Source organism: Pristiophorus japonicus, chromosome 4 (genome assembly GCF_044704955.1).
Source record: "Pristiophorus japonicus isolate sPriJap1 chromosome 4, sPriJap1.hap1, whole genome shotgun sequence".
NCBI lineage: Eukaryota > Metazoa > Chordata > Chondrichthyes > Pristiophoridae > Pristiophorus > Pristiophorus japonicus.
In genome coordinates this window covers 240,475,063-240,491,959 of record NC_091980.1, presented here as the reverse complement: position 1 = coordinate 240,491,959, position 16,897 = coordinate 240,475,063, and the positions used below count along the sequence as shown (strand labels likewise).

Here is a 16,897-nt window from a genome sequence, read left to right as displayed (position 1 = left end):
ACATGGCTACTGTTGGTACTATCACAAGGTGTGCCACCAGAGGGCACAGCAGTGGGAGACTTGTAGGTTACCTGTACAGGTGTGCCTGGCCTAGTATAAAAGATAGGCCACCAGGAGTGATCCTCACTATGGAGTTAACAAATAAAGGACTAAGGTCACTACAGATCAAGTACAACACATTGCCTCGTGGAGTCATTATTAGAGCATCCAAGGACACAACAATTGGCGACGAGATTATGAACTTACATGTGAAAATGGCTACCTTGGAACGTTGCAGCAGTTCGCCGATGGGGATGATTGGGACACCTTTGTGGAGAGGCTCGAACATTTCTTCACAGCAAACGATCTGGCAGGAGGTGACCCGGCCACACTGGCTCATAAGCGCAGAGCTATCCTGCTAACCACTTGTGGGCCCACCGTCTATGGCCTCGTCAGGGACTTGCTGGCACCAGCGAAGACAACAACCAAGACATACAAGCGCTTCTCGGCCTTTTGGCTAAGATCTGCATAACTAACCTGACCAGCCACCATGACCTCCGGGTGGTTTCTCCCTGGTCAGGAAGGTATATGCTTACATTTTTGTAAACAGGAGGTGGGTGGGATGGCTTGACCCATCCACCTCCACGGAGGTGTGTGGGGGACCTGACCCATCCACCTCCATGGCACGAACCTGGTATTGCAGTACTTCCAGGAACGGTGCAGTGGCTCTAGGCCTTTTGGCTAAGAGCATTGGCGCAGAGTGATCCTTGACTGGTGCAGGGTGACCTCTGGCGTTTGTGACTTGACAAAGAATTGGAAACGATTGGCTACGAATTTATAATAATAAAAAAAAAAAAAAAAACCAAGACATACAAGGAGCTCGTAACCCTAAACCATGAGCAACTTAAGCCCAAGGAGAGAATCCTCACAGCCAGACATCGGTTCTACACGCACTGACTGCCCGAAGGCCAGGAAATCGCGAAGTACGCCGCAGACCTCAGGAGGCAACCACCTCAACAAAGCGCTGCGGGACATTTTTGTCATTGGAATCGGCCATGAGGGCCTTCTTCACAAGCTACTGTCGGCGGATACCACAGTCACACTGCAGAAGGCCATCTCTGTGAGCCAGTCATTCATGACCTTGACCTGTGGCTCTAGGCAGATGACTCACCCTCAGGACTCAAACCCGGCAGGTATGTTGCACAGAGTGGCGCCGTTTAGAGGCTGGACTGTAGAACGCGAACCCTCTCAGGGGAGAGAGAACAGACCCCCGAGTTCCTTAACTCAGAGTCCGGCGAGGGGGGCTAATCGAGTAGCTCCATGCTGGCGTTGTGGAGGAAATCACAGGGCTCACCAGTGCTGCTTTAAAGACTATGTATGCAAGGGCTGCAGCACAAAGGGCCACCTCCAGCGAATGTGTAAGAGAAATATGACTCACTGTGTCGAGAAGAGTCTGCAAATGGACATGAATCCAGCGCGGATTATGAAACGATAGGCAGAGAGGCAGCTGAGCCCCACAATGAGGTATATAGCATGTTTACCTGCACCACCAAGTATTCCCCGTTGAGGATGGAAGTCGAGGTAGATGGCATTCCAGTCTTCATGGAAGTGGACACGGGGGCGAGCCAGTCAGTAATGAATCAAGAAGCCTTTGAGAGGCTATGGGACAATCAAGCTGAATGATCCAAGTTGGTCCTGGTTCAGGCAACTTATCCCAGTCGTTGGTAGTGCGAATGTAAAGGTACTCCATGGTGGCGCAGTGCACAAGTTGCCCCTGTGGATTGTTGCAGGTGATGGACCAACGCTGCTCGGCAGAAGGTGGATGGAGAAGATCTATTGGAAGTGGGAAGACTTCAACCCTCCAGCGATCGACGTCCTTCACGTTCGGAGGCATAGCAACCCTCACTTGAAGGTGGACCCGGCACCAGAGAGCAGACCAGCACAGCACCCGAGGCACAGATCGCCCAGCACAACTGCATGGAGAATATCCACCTAGGACGACCCGAGCGCATCTTCCAGGCTCCAGTGGCAGGACTCCAGAGGAAGAAAATTGGATCCAAAGGCGACTTCCCAGCTTCGGTGGCAGAACCCAGGGAGAAGAGGATCACCGCAGTCGACATCGTGGATGGAGGAAAGATGGCGCCCAAATCACGAGGTAAGACGCTGAAGAAAAAATGGCCGCGGCCAGATCAACGCTGATGGAGCAACACGTGGCACCAAATGGAGAAGAGGATTGGAATAAAGCAAGAAAGGCTCTCTTAAAGGAGGCCTGCAACCCACTACAGTTAAAGGGACAGTTCCACACACTCAAGCAATGTAATAGCAACTGTAAGTTAGAGACAAAATGTGTAACTGACGATCAGAGTTGTATACATGCAATAAGCAAGGAAAAGTTGCGTGATCATGTGAAATGTGTAGGTGATGATCAGAATTGTGTACATGCAACCAGCGAGGAAAAGTGGTGTGATCGCGATCGGAACTACAGAGTATCCACAATAAGTAATGAAAAGTTATGCGATGTAGGATTTCAACTGCACGCAGCCAATGCAGCGGCAGACACCCATCAGAAACACACAGGTCCAGCGAGCTACCCAATGCTGTAGCCTGCGTCCCAGGGACCAGAGTTATGCACCATGGAGTGTGGCCACAAGCAGCCAACACACACGAGCTGCAGAGCAAGCGACCTCAGGAGGGCAATGGCACCGGTATCGACACTCTGCACCTGATCGGCTCCACCTCTCAGGCACCCAATGGCACCAACTGCCACAAGCCTGAAAGAGCAAACTGTGCTAAGGCGCAACCCCCAGACCCCATCGCCACCAAGGCCATACCCGGAAAAGAAGGGTCACCCGCTACAGTCCCCCCAAAGGGGACCGGGACCAACCAGGATCCCAAACCAAACAATGCCCAGGCCAGCGAGTCAGCAGTTCCCTGTGCACTGCTAGATGACAGCTCCTCAGGGAGCAGCAGCGACCCAGGGTGCAAAGAAAGGACAGGGAGGACACAGGCATCTGTGAAGCTGCCCGACGCTAGGAACCACGGCAACAGCCCCAAGATCAGGCAACCTGAGCCAACCGGGTTCCCACTGCCAGCTCTGGGCACCGTGCCACCACCAGACTGCAGGGGCACCATCCAGCAGTTCTGGAACTAGTTTGTCCTTACGCACTAGTCACCGCATCGATAATGTATCTCACCAGTCCAACGTACTTGTCTCACAACAGAACCACAAATGTAATGCAAACTGTTTTTCTGAACTTGAATGTATATGAATGCAATGAGCCTCCGGCATAATCGATATGTGGGGTGGCGGGGGTGGGGCGGCTGGGAGAATGGAGTGGTCAGGGACACACACAAACTGCAACCACCAGCACTCTACTGCAGCAACCATTCACCCAAGCTTGAAATGACCTGCCAAGGGTCAAGCAGACAGAGCCCAGATAGAGCTAAGCCCAGAGCACAATCAATGCAGAGGCGATTTGCACTGAGGGTTCAGGGGGGAGTGATGTCATGTATCCTACATGGTTACTGTTGGTACTAACACAAGGTGTGCCACCAGAGGGCACAGCAGTGGGAGACTTGTAGGTTACCTGTACAGGTGTGCCTGGCCTAGTATAAAAGGCAGGCCACCAGGTGTGATCATCACTCTGGAGTTAACAAATAAAGGACTAAGGTCACTACAGTTCAAGCACAACACATTGCCTCGTGGAATCATTATTAGAGCATCCAAGGACACAACAGTTCTGCTTGCCCATTGGATGCAGGTTTGAACGGTGCTAACCTTACATGTTTGATACCATGTTTGAACCCTTGAAACTCCTGACTGGTGAAGCACGATCTGTTGTTACTAACAACGATGTCAGGCAGACCATTATCGCGAACATGACACTGAGATTCTCAATGGTAGCTGTGGATGTGCTGGATGACATGATTATACATTCTATCCGTTTCGAATATGCATCCACCACAACTAAAAATATCTTCCCCAGGAAGGGACCTGCAAAGTCGGTGTGGATCCTGGACCATGGTTTGGACGGCCACGACACAGACTCAGCGGCGATTCCGCTGGTGCTTTGCGGAGCTGCATGCAAGTGTTGCACTGATGCACACATGATTCCAGCCCACAGTCAATTCCCGGCCACCATACATGAGACCTGGCAATGGCTTTCATCATTACAATGCCAGAATGTGTGCTATGTATCTCATTTACAAATTTCTCCCTTCCTTTCTTGGGCATAACAACACGATTACCCCACAGTATACAATCTGACTGAATAGACAGTTCCTCTTTGCGACGAATGTAAGGTTTGGTCTCCTCGCACATTTGCTTGGGTATGCCAGACCAATCACCTTTGAGGATGAAACTCTTCACCAATGATAAAATTGAGTCCTGGCTGGTTCAGGTCTTAACTTGTTGAGCCGTGACAGAGGTTCCTTCACTCTCAAAAGCATCCATAACTAACAATAAGTCTGTCGGTTGTGGCGTTTCCACCTCCGGTGTGGGCAACGGTAGACAGCTCAAAGCATCAGCACAATTCTCGGTGCCAGGACTATGGTGAATGACATAATCATAAGCGGATAATGTCAGCGCCCACCTCTGGATGCGGGATGAAGCATTGGTATTGATACCTTTGTTTGCAGAGAACAGTGAAATGAGCGGCTTGATCTGTCTCCAGTTCAAACCGAAGACCAAACAGGTATTGATGCATTTTTTTAACCCCATACACACAGGCTAGTGCTTCTTTCTCTTTCCGCTTTAGACAAACTTTTTGAAGCACACGAGACTGATTGAAGTTTACCCGACTCATTAGCTTGGAAACATAGAAACATAGAAAATAGGTGCAGGAGTAGGCCATTCGGACCTTCGAGCCTGCACCGCCATTCAATGAGTTCATGGCTGAACATGTAACTTCAGTACCCCATTCCTGCTTTCTTGCCATACCTCTTGATCCCCCTAGTAGTAAGGACTACATCTAACTCCTTTTTGAATAAATTTAGTGAATTGGCCTCAACAACTTTCTGTGGTAGAGAATTCCACAGGTTCACCACTCTCTGGGTGAAGAAGTTTCTCCTCATCTCGGTCCTAAATGGCTTACCCCTTATCCTTAGACTGTGACCCCTGGTTCTGGACTTCCCCAACATTGGGAACATTCTTCCTGCATCTAACCTCTCTTTACCCATCAGAATTTTAAACGTTTCTATGAGATCCCCTCTCATTCTTCAGAACTCCAGTGAATACAGGCCCAGTCAATCCAGTCTTTCTTGATATGTCAGTCCCGCCATCCCGGGAATCAGTCTGGTGAACCTTCGCTGCACTCCCTCAATAGCAAGAATGTCCTTCCTCAAGTTAGGAGACCAAAACTGTACACAATACTCCAGGTGTGGCCTCACCAAGCCCCTGTACAACTGTAGTAACACCTCCCTGCCCCTGTACTCAAATCCCCTCGCTATGAAGGCCAACATGCCATTTGCTTTCTTAACCGCCTGCTGTACCTGCATGCTAATCTTCAATGACTGATGTACCATGACACCCAGGTCTCGTTGCACCTCCCCTTTTCCAAATCTGTCACCATTCAAATAATAGTCTGTCTCTCTGTTTTTACCACCAAAGTGGATAACCTTACATTTATCCACATTATACTTCATCTGCCATGCATTTGCTCACTCACCTAACCTATCCAAGTCACTCTGCAGCCTCATAGCATCCGCCTCGCAGCTCACACTGCCACCCAACTTAGTGTCATCCGCAAATTTGGAAATACTACATTTAATCCCCTCGTCTAAATTATTAATGTACAATGTAAACAGCTGGGGCCCCAGCACAGAACCTTGCGGTACCCCACTAGTCACTGCCCGCCATTCTGAAAAGTACCCATTTACTCCTACTCTTTGCTTCCTGTCTGCCAACCAGTTCTCAATCCACGTCAGCACACTTTCCCCAATCCCATGTGCTTTAACTTTGCACATTAATCTCTTGTGTGGGACCTTGTCGAAAGCCTTCTGAAAGTCCAAATACACCACATCAACTGGTTCTCCCTTGTCCACTCTACTGGAAACATCCTCAAAAAATTCCAGAAGATTTGTCAAGCATGATTTCCCTTTCACAAATTCATGCTGACTTGGACCTATCATGTCGCCTCTTTCCAAATGTGCTGCTATGACATCCTTAATAATTGATTCCATCATTTTACCCACTACCGATGTCAGGCTGACCGGTCTATAATTCCCTGTTTTCTCTTTCCCTCCTTTTTTAAAAAGTGGGGTTACATTGGCTACCCTCCATTCCAAAGGAACTGATCCAGAGTCTATGGAATGTTGGAAAATGACTGTCAATGCATCCGCTATTTCCAAGGCCACCTCCTTAAGTACTCTGGGATGCAGACCATCAGGCCCTGGGGATTTATCGGCCTTCAATCACATCAATTTCCCCAACACAATTTCGCGACTAATAAGGATTTCCCTCAGTTCCTCCTTCTTACTAGACCCTCTGACCCCTTTTATATCCGGAAGATTGCTTGTGTCCTCCTTAGTGAATACCGAACCAAAGTACTTGTTCAATTGGCCTGCCATTTCTTTTTTCCCAGTTATGACTTCCCCTGATTCTGACTGCAGGGGACCTATGTTTGTCTTTACTAACCTTTTTCTCTTTACATATCTATAGAAGCTTTTGCAGTCCGTCTTAATGTTCCCTGCAAGCTTCCTCTCATACTCTATTTTCCCTGCCCTAATCAAACCCTTTGTTCGCCTCTGCTGAGTTCTAAATTTCTCCCAGTCCCCGGATTCGCTGCTATTTCTGGCCAATTTGTATGCCACTTCCTTGGCTTTAATGCTATCCCTGATTTCCCTTGATAGCCACGGTTGAGCCACCTTCCCTTTTTTATTTTTACGCCAGACAGGGATGTACAATTGTTGTAGTTCATCCATGCAGTCTCTAAATGTCTGCCATTGCCCATCCACAGTCAACCCCTTAAGTATCATTCGCCAATCTATCCTAGCCAATTCACGCCTCATACCTTCAAAGTTATCCTTCTTTAAGTTCTGGACCATGGTCTCTGAATTAACTGTTTCATTCTCCATCCTAATGTAGAATTCCACCATATTATGGTCACTCTTCCCCAAGGGGCCTCGCACAACAAGATTACTAATTAATCCTCTCTCATTACACAACACCCAGTCTAAGATGGTCTGTTGGAGTACGCAACCAATTCCATATGACAAAGCATCACAGGCCAGTACTAAACGTTTACATGGGTCATAATGTACCAGCAGCTTGTTAGAGCATAGCAGATTAGTGGCTTTCTCAAAAGCTCCGTCTTGAGACGCATCCCACACCCATTTGTCACCTTTTCTTAGCAGCATGTGCAGTGGTTCTAATAAGGTGCTCAATTTAGGTAGGAAGTTACCGAAGTAGTTGAGTAGACCCAGGAACCAACGCAGCTCTGTCACATTCTGCGGCTTGGGTGCATTCTTGATGGCCTTGGTTTTAACGTCCGTGGGCCTGATGCCGTCAGCAGCAATTTTCCTCCCCAGGAATTCGTCCTCTGGTGCCATGAAGATGCACTTTGAGCTTTTCAGTCTGAGTCCCACTTTGTCAAGACGATGGAGAACCTCTTCCAGGTTGTTCAGATGTTCCTTAGTGTCAGGACCCAGTGGTCAGGATGTAATTTTGGAACAGGACGGTTCTGGGAACGGACTTCAGTAGACTCTCCATGTTCCTCTGAAATATTGCTGCAGCCGAGCGAATTCCAAAAGGGCACCTGTGATAAATAAACAGTCCTTTATGCGTGTTAATGCACGTAAGTCTCTGTGACGTCTCGACCAGCTCCTGCGTCATGTAGGCCGACGTCAAGTCCAGGTTGGTGAACGACTTCCGCCTGGCTAGTGTTGCAAACAAGTCATCAGCCTTTGGTAACGGGTACTGATCCTGTTTTGAAACCCTGTTGATCGTAGCCTTGTAGTCTCCACAGATTCTGACTGTGCCATCCCTTATCAGCACAGGAACAATGGGGCTGGCCCATTCATTAAATTCAACCAGTGATATGATCCCTTCACACTGGAGTCTGTCCAGTTCGATTTCAACCTTCTCTCTCATCATATACGGAACTGCCCGAGCTTTATGATGGACAGGTCTCGCATCCGAGTCCACGTGGATCTGCACCGTGAACTTGCCGATGCCTGGTTCAAACAGCGAGGGGAACTTGCTCAGTACTTGGGCACATGTATCTTTCTCCGACGACAATGCCTTGATCGTTCTAATCGCATCTGATTTTTTCAAGCCAGTTCCTGCCGAACAGCGTTGGGCCATTGCCTGGGACAATCCATAGTGGTAACTCGTGAATCGCACCGTCATACGACACTTTAATTGTGGCACTGCCAATCACCGTTATGAGTTCTTTGGTATACGTGCGCAACTTGGCATTGACAGCCTGGGCCTCACAGCCTTAGTATCCCATAGCTTGTCGAATGCCCTCCGGCTCATTATCGATTGACTCACCTGCCGTGTCCAGTTTCATCGATACTGGCACCCAATTAAATTTCATGTTGATCATTATCGGTTTGCTCTTAGTTAGGAATGAGTACAGTCCATACACTTCCTCCTCTGGTATCTCGGATTGCGTATCCGGATCCACCATCATCCTCCACGTGGTGTGTCGCAGCACGCTTGCTCATCTGCGGACACTTGCGCAGGAGATGCCCCACTCTCAGACAGCCTTTGCAACTATATTGCTTAAATCGGCACTGCTGGTGCCGGTGATTTCCCCCACCACACCAACATGGAGAAATCAGATGCATTCCCGCTGGCAGACTTTGGGCAGCCACAGGTTTCGCGTACACAGCCGAGTAGGCCCTGCCATGTGCCGCTCTGCCGAACGCCGAATCAATCATATTTATAGTACTTGCCGAGTTTCTATTTTTCACTGATATCTGCTTTAGACTTCTATCCGTCATCATGCATGAATGAGCAATCGTGATGGTCCTGTTCAAGTCCAACGTCTCCACCCGCCAGTAGTTTCACCTCATGGTTGATGCCGATTACAAAGAAGTCCCGCAGCATGTCTGCCAACACAGCTTCGAACTTACATGGTCCCGCTAGACGTCTCAGGTCGACAACGAATTCCGCCGCATTCTGGCTCTCTGAGCGAACATGGGTGTAAAATCTGTATCTGGAGATGATGATGCCTTTGTCTGGCTTAAGGTGGTACACAATTCTTCATACATCTTCTCTGTTGGACTCACAGGCAGGAGTAGATTCTTTATCAGATCATAAATTTTTGGACCGCAAACCCTGAGGAACACCGCCCAGCGCCGATCTGCGTTGCCGACCTCCTCGATTTTTTTGGCCAAGAAGAACTGGCTCAACGGCTCATAAAGTCTGCCCAATCTTCTGCTTCCACAAATCGCTCCAACAATCCAATTGTGTTCATTTTTGCATGCAAAGGTTCTTGTTGCCTCGTCGCCAAATGTTATGTATGCAATAACTGTTAGACTGAGTACTTTTTAACTCCAAAAGGTATGACCTTGGCTCTGCTTTATTAAGGCCCAAAGTGACTAATATACAAAATGGCTGGCCTTTTATACTTGGGCTGCACACACATGCATGCAGCCCAATGGTCTCCAACAGTGACGCCATCTAGTGGCTAGTGATCCCAGAAGTACATACATGACAGTCCTTGTGGCTGACTCTTAAACATGTCAGAGACAGCACTCTCACGCAGGATGTGAGCCTCATCTGAGCTGCCTGTAAATTTGGCATTCACTGCCATTATTATCTGGTTGTGGTCTACAACTAGTTGGACCTTCAGGGAGTGAAATCCTTTTCGGTTACAAAAAAGTTCTGGGTCCTGAGAAGGTGCCCGCATGGAGATGTGAGTACACTGTATTGCTCCCTGCACCCTGGGGAACTTAGCAATGTGGTAGAATGCTTCAGCCCTGTCAGTCTAAGCCCCCATGGTCATGAGGAAGCTGATAAAGTCCATCCTACGCATGTACAGGGCCTCCATGACCTGTCTAATGCAGCGATGTGTGACATGGTGAGACAGAGTGGTAATCTCGACCGCAGCGACCTGAAAGGAACCGGATGCTTAGAAAGACAGTGCCGCGGTGACCTTGACCTCGACAGACAGTGATGTCCTGATGGCAGGCTGCATATCTGGCCTGATAAGCTTGCATATTTCACCTTGTGGAAGCGCAGTCTCCGAAGGCAGGTGTGCTCTGACACGTCGAGGTAAGACCTCTTCTCCCTGTAAGTGCAGGGTGTGAATGGTCTGGACCTCCTCTGCTGTCTGGCATGTCTTAGATTGGGCACATAATGATGTGCATTAGACATTGTGCCATTTGCACTCTGCAGCATCCGCGTATTAATCGATGCAGGCTGAGAAATGGCTGGCCCCATTCCAATGAATGTATAATAGTGATTGATCAGAAGCAATAATTTCCTCACTAAAAGACACCTAAAGTAAAACCCAATCGTCCAAAGTCTGAAAAGATGTCTGTTGAGATGGTCACTTCACCTGAGAAGAACTCCAGAGTCAATCCAAACTCCCCTGAAGTTGAAGCAGCCTTTTCAATGAAGCGACCTGCAATTTGAAAAATGGCGCTCACACTGCTGTGATTAGTTCAGAACAGTTCCCCTTTTTCAGAGCGGTGTTTTGGGCAAGCAATATTGTGGGCGAGATGTATGCAAAGTGGTGAAAGTGAAGCTGGGCGATCTCCTGGGCGTTAGTTTCGGCAAATGTGATCTTTACGACAAAAAAAAGTGGCCGGTCGGTATTATTGAATCTCGACGTTATTTACGTGCGGAAAGTAACACTGGGTGATATTATGGGCGTTGGTTTCACCCATTCTGATGATTCCGCCCATAAAAAGTGGATGGGTCATATTATTTTTTTCGGCGTTACGTACATGGAGAAAGTAACGCTCACCAATAAGTGTCCGAAAAATGCCCGTCAGTTTCCATGTTATGATTAAATGGGCGTTATCTGGGCATTATATCTCATTTCAGCATTAAAATGGATGTTAAGTGAGCGTTATGCATGCAAAAATAATGGAAAATCTAGCCCATAGTCTCAGAATAAGGGGCCGCCTATTTAAAACTGAGATGAGTAGGAATTTTTCAGAGGGTTGTAAATCTATGGAATTCTCTGCCCCAGAGAGCTGTGGAGGCTGAGTCATTGAATATAGTTAAGGCGGCGATAGACAGATTTTTGAGCTATAAGGGAATAAAGAGTTATGGGGAGCAGGCAGCGAAGTGGAGCTGAGTCCATGATCTGATCAGCCATGATGTATTAAATGACGGAGCAGGCTCAAGCGGCCAGGTGGCCTACTCCTGCTCCTATTTCTTATGTTCTTATGTCAATACAGCTGACTGTTGTTATGAAAGAGACCAGGTGGATGAAACTGATGTCAAAGTGTGAAAAAACTAAGATTCAAAAGAACCTAAGAAAATCACTACCTGATCATGAAGAGTAGGGTCTACATACAGTTAGAGCAGAAAGAAAAGCAAAAAATGCTGGCAATAGACATCAGCTCAGTCAGCACCTGTGAAGAGGGAATAGACAAGTTAACGCTTCAAGTGTAACCATAAATTAGAAATTGAAACATATAAAAATGATCTGTGATTAAATAGGATTACAACAAAGGGAAGGGAGAGGAAATATGACTGAAATGACTTGTCACACGCTCAGAATAATAGGATCATATAATGGTTACAGCACAGAAGGAGGCCATTCAAGACTGTGCCGGCTCTCTGCAAGAGCACATCAGCTAGTCCCACTCCGCCGCCTTTCCCCGTAGTCCTGCAAATATTTTTCCTTCAGGTTCTTATCCAATTCCCTTTTGAAAGCCACGCTTGAGTCTGCCTCCACCACCTTTTCAGGCAGTGCATTCCAGATCATAACCACTCGCTGCGTAAAAATGTTTTTCCTCATGTCACCTTTGGTTCTTCTGCCAATCACCTTAAATCTGTGTCCTCTGGTTCTCAACATTTCTGACAATGGGAACAGTTTCTTTTATTGCCCATTCCTAGTTGACCTTGAGCAGATGATGGTGAGCTGCCCTCTTGAACCGCTGCCGTTCATGCGGTGAAGGTACACCCACAGTGCTGTTAGGGAGAGAACTCCAGGATTTTGATCCAGTGACGATGAAGGATGGTGTGTGACTTGGAGGGGAACATGGAGGTGGTGGTGTTCCCATGCGCCTGCTGCCGTTGTCCTTCTAGGTGATAGAGGTCGCGGGTTTGGGAGGTGCTGCCGAAGAGGCCTTGGCGAGTTGCTGCAGTGCATCTTGTAGATGGTACACACTGCAGCCACGATATGTCGGTGATGGAGGGAGTGAATGTTTAAGGTGTTGGATGAGGTGCCAATCAAGTGGGCTGCTTTGTCCTGGATGGTGTTGAGCTTCTTGATTGTTGTTGGAGCTGCTCTCATCCAAGCAAGTGGAGAGTATTCCATCGCACTCCTGACTTGTGCCTTGTAGATGGTGGAAAGGCTTTGGGGAGTCAGGAAGTGAGACACTCGCCGCAGGATACCCAGCCTCTGACCTACTCTTGTAGCCACAGTATTTATGTGGCTGATCCAGTTAAGTTTCTGGTCAATGGTGACCCCCAGGATGTTGATGGGTGGTGGAATCGGCGATGGTAATGCTGTTGAATGTCATGGAGCGGGGGTTAAATTCCCGCTTGTTGGAAATTGTCATTGCCTGACATTTCGTGGCATGAATGTTACTTGCCACTTATCAGCCCAAGCCTGAATGTCGTCCAGGTCTTGCAGCATGTGGGCATGGACTGCTTCATTATCTGAGGAGTTGCGAATGGCACTGAACACTGTGCAGTCATCAGTGAACATCCCCACTTCTGACCTTATGATGGAGGGAAGGTCATTGATGAAGCAGCTGAAGATGGTTGGGCCTAGGACACTATCCTGAGGAACTCCTGCAGTGATGTCCTGGGGCTGTGTTGATTGACATCCAACAACCACAACCATCTTCCTTTGTGCTTAGGTGTGACTCTAGCCAGTGGAGATTTTTCCCCCTAATTCCCATTTACTTCAGTTTTACTAGGGCTCCTTGATGCCACACTCGGTCAAATGTTGCCTTAATGTCAAGGGCAGTCACTCTCACCTCACCTCTGGAATTCAGCTCTTTTATCCATGTTTGGACCAAGGCTGTAATGAAGTCTGAAGCCAAGTGGTCCTGGCAGAACCTAAACTGGGCATCGGTGAGCAGGTTATTGATGAGAAAGTGTCGCTTGATAGCACTGTCGACGACACCTTCCATCACTTTGCTGATAATTGAGAGTATACTGATGGGGCAGCAATTAGCTGGATTGGATGTGTCCTGCTTTTTGCGGACAGTACATACCTAGGCAGTTTTCCATATTGTCGGATAGATGCCAGTGTTGTAGCTGTACTGTAGCAGCTTGGTAGAGGGACGGCTAGTTCTGGAGCACAAGTCTTTAGCACAACAGCTGGGATGTTGTTAGGGCCCATAGCCTTTGTTGTATCCAGTGCGCTCAGCGGAGTGAATCGAATTGGCTGAAGACTGGCTTCTGTGATGGTGGGGACCTCAGGAGGAGACCGATATGGATCATCCACTCGGTACTTCTGGCTGAAGATGGTTGCAAGCGCTTCAGCCTTGTCTTTTGCACTCACATGCTGGGTTCCACTATCTTTAAGGATGGGGATATTCATAGAACCTCTTCCTCCCGATAGTTGTTTAATGGTCCACCACCATTCAGGACTGGATGTGGCAGGACTGCAGAACTTTGATCTGATACATTGATTGTAGGATCACTTAGCCTTGTCTAAGCATGCTGCTTTCACTTTTTAGCATGCATGTTGTCCTGTGTTGCAGCTTCCCTAGGTTGGCATCTCATTTATAGTTATGCCTGGTGCTGCTCCTAGCATGCTCTTCTATGCTCCTCATTGAACTAGGGCTGATCCCCTGGCTGGATGGTAATGTTCAAGTGAGGGATATACCTGGCCATGAGGTTACAGATTGTGGTGCAATACAACTCTGCTGCTGCTGATGGCCCACAGTGTCTCATGGATGCCCAGTTTTGAGCTGCTAGGCCTGTTCGGAATCTATCCCATTTATTATAGTGGTAATGCTCTGTGTACAGACGGGACTTCATCTCCACAAGGACTGTGCGGTGTCATGGACAAATGCATCTGTGGCAGGTAGATTAATAAGGATGAGGTCACGTAGGTTTGTCCCTCCACTACCACCAACCTCATAGTTCCCCAACCCCGCACAGCCCGCTTCTACCTCCTTCCCAAACAGGACTGCTCCGATAGACCTATTGCTTCTATTATGTATGAATAAAGAGCCTGACCAGATACTGTGAGCTCAAAGTAAAGTGTGACCTTCGTCTTTTATCTCAGGTCTCCAGAGTGCCACTCCAGTCTGGGAGGCCTCCTTAAGTACAGGCGCTCCCAAGGGATTGTGGGATCCCTTGGGACTCCAGGGGATGAGACCTCTGGTGGTTACACAAGGTATTTACAGGTTTACATATATAACAACACCCCCCCCTCCAAAGTCAATAGTGTAACTATTTACAAGGTGAGTCGATCTGGGGTCTTTCTTTCCCTGGTTGATCGTCTCGGTGCAACTGTTGGTTTTGGTCATTTGTTGGGCCCTCGCTGGGCTGCTATGCAGCTGGCCTTGCTGGGCTGCCTGGTGTGTTGAGTCCTGCTGGGCTGCTGTGGGTGATGGGTTCTGCTTCGTGGTCAACCACTGTGTCGGTTCCCACTGGTGTGTGTGTTGGGGGGTCAAAAAAGGTAGGGTCTAATGTGGGTTGCTCTGGATAGTCCGTGAATCTGAGTTTGGTTTGGTCCAAGTGTTTCCTGTAGATGAGTCCATTTGAAAGTTTGATCTGAAACACCCTACTCTCCTCTTTGGCCACAACAGTGCCAGGAAGCCACTTGGGACTTTGTCCATCGTTCAACACAAATACAGGATCATTAATTTCAATTTCGCATGACACATTTGCGCAATCACGATATGTACTTTGTTGAAGTTACCTGCTCTCTACCTGTTCGTGTAGATCAGGGTGGATTAACGAGAGCCTTGTCTTAAGTGCCCTTTTCATGAGCATTTCAGCGTGTAGAATTCCAGTGAGCGAGTGGGGTCTCGTGCGGTAGCTAAGCAGGACTTAGGAATAGGCGAGTCTGCAGTGAGCCTTCAGTTACCCTCTTCAAGCTCTGATTGATGGTTTGCACTGCTCTCTCTGACCTTTGGATGCTGGTATGAACGGGGCAGATGTAACATGTTTGATCCCATTGCGGGTCATGAACTCTTTGAACTCGGCACTGGTGAAACACGGCCCATTGTTGCTCACAAGGACATAAGGCAGGCCGTGCGTGGCAAACATGGTCCGCAGGCTTTCAGTGGTGGCAGCGGACGTGCTTGCCGACATTATCTCATTTGGAATATGCATCTATAACCACTAGGAACATTTTACCCAAGAACGGGCCTGCATAGTCGACATGGACCCTAGACCACGGTTTGGAGGGCCAAGACCATAAACTTAGTGGCGCCTCCCTGGCCTAACTGTGAACATGTGTTACATTTGTGCATGCAGGACTCTAAGTCCACATCGATACCGGGCCACCACACGTGGGATCTGGCTATCGCTTTCATCATTACGATGCCTGGGTGAGTACTGTGGAGATCACTAATGAAAGTGTCCCTGCCCTTTTTGGGTACCACTACTCGATTACCCCACAGAAGGCAGTCTGCTTGTATAGACATTTCATCTTTGCGCTGCTGGTACGGCTTTATCTCTTCCTGCATTTCTAATAGGACACTGGACCAGCTCCCATGAAGCACACACAGTTTTTTACTAAGGACAGTAAGGGGTCCTGGCTCGTCCAGGTTCTAATCTGTCGGGCAGTAACGGGTGATTGCTCACGCTCGAATGCTTCCATTACCATGACTAAATCTGCGGGCTGTGCCATTTCCACCCCTGTGTTGGGCAATGGCAGCCTACTGAGAGCATCGGCACAGTTTTCTGTGCCTGGCCTGTGGCGGATGGCGTAGTTGTATGCGGACAATGTGAGCGCCCATCTCAGGATACGGGCCGATGCATTTGTATTTATCCCCTTACTTTCAGAAAAGAGGGATGTCAGTGGCTTATGGTCAGTTTCCAATTCAAATTTGAGCCCAAACAGATATTGATGCATTTTCTTTACTCAATAAACACACGCTAACGTAGCTAGGGGATTTGAGTATAGGAGCAGGGAGGTCTTACTGCAGTTGTACAGGGCCTTGGTGAGGCCTCACCTGGAATATTGTGTTCAGTTTTGGTCTCCTAATCTGAGGAAGGACATTCTTGCTGTTGAGGGAGTGCAGCGAAGGTTCACCAGACTGATTCCCGAGATGGCTGGACTGACATATGAGGAGAGACTGGATCGACTGGGCCTTTATTCATTGGAGTTTAGAAGGATGAGAGGGGATCTCATAGAAACATATAAAATTCTGACAGGACTGGACAGGTTAGATGCAGGAAAAATGTTCCCGATGTTGGGGAATTCCAGAACCAGGGGACACAGTCATTTAGGACTGAGATGAGGAGAAGCTTCTTCACACAGAGATTTGTTAACCTGTGGAATTCCCTATCGCAGAGAGTTGTTGATGCCAGTTCGTTGGATATATTCAAGAGGGAGTTAGATATGGCCCTTACGGCTAAAGGGATCAAGCAGGGAAAGGGTACTGAGGTGAATGATCAGCCATGATCTTGTTGAATGGTGGTGCAGGCTCGAAGGGCCGAATGGCCTACTCCTGCACCTATTTTCTATGTTTCTATGTTTCTGTGTTTCCTCCTTTAAGATGCTCCTTGAAACCTGCCTCTTTAAACAAGCTTGTGGACACCTGTATTAATATCTCATGTGGCTTGTGTCATGTATGTAGACCATGTATACTAACT

General features: G+C 48.2%; 1 pseudogene; it reads left to right on the top strand.

The window, feature by feature from the left end:
* Positions 1-476: 476 nt before the first annotated feature.
* LOC139263637 (U2 spliceosomal RNA) lies at positions 477-707 on the top strand (annotated as a pseudogene).
* Positions 708-16,897: the final 16,190 nt, after the last annotated feature.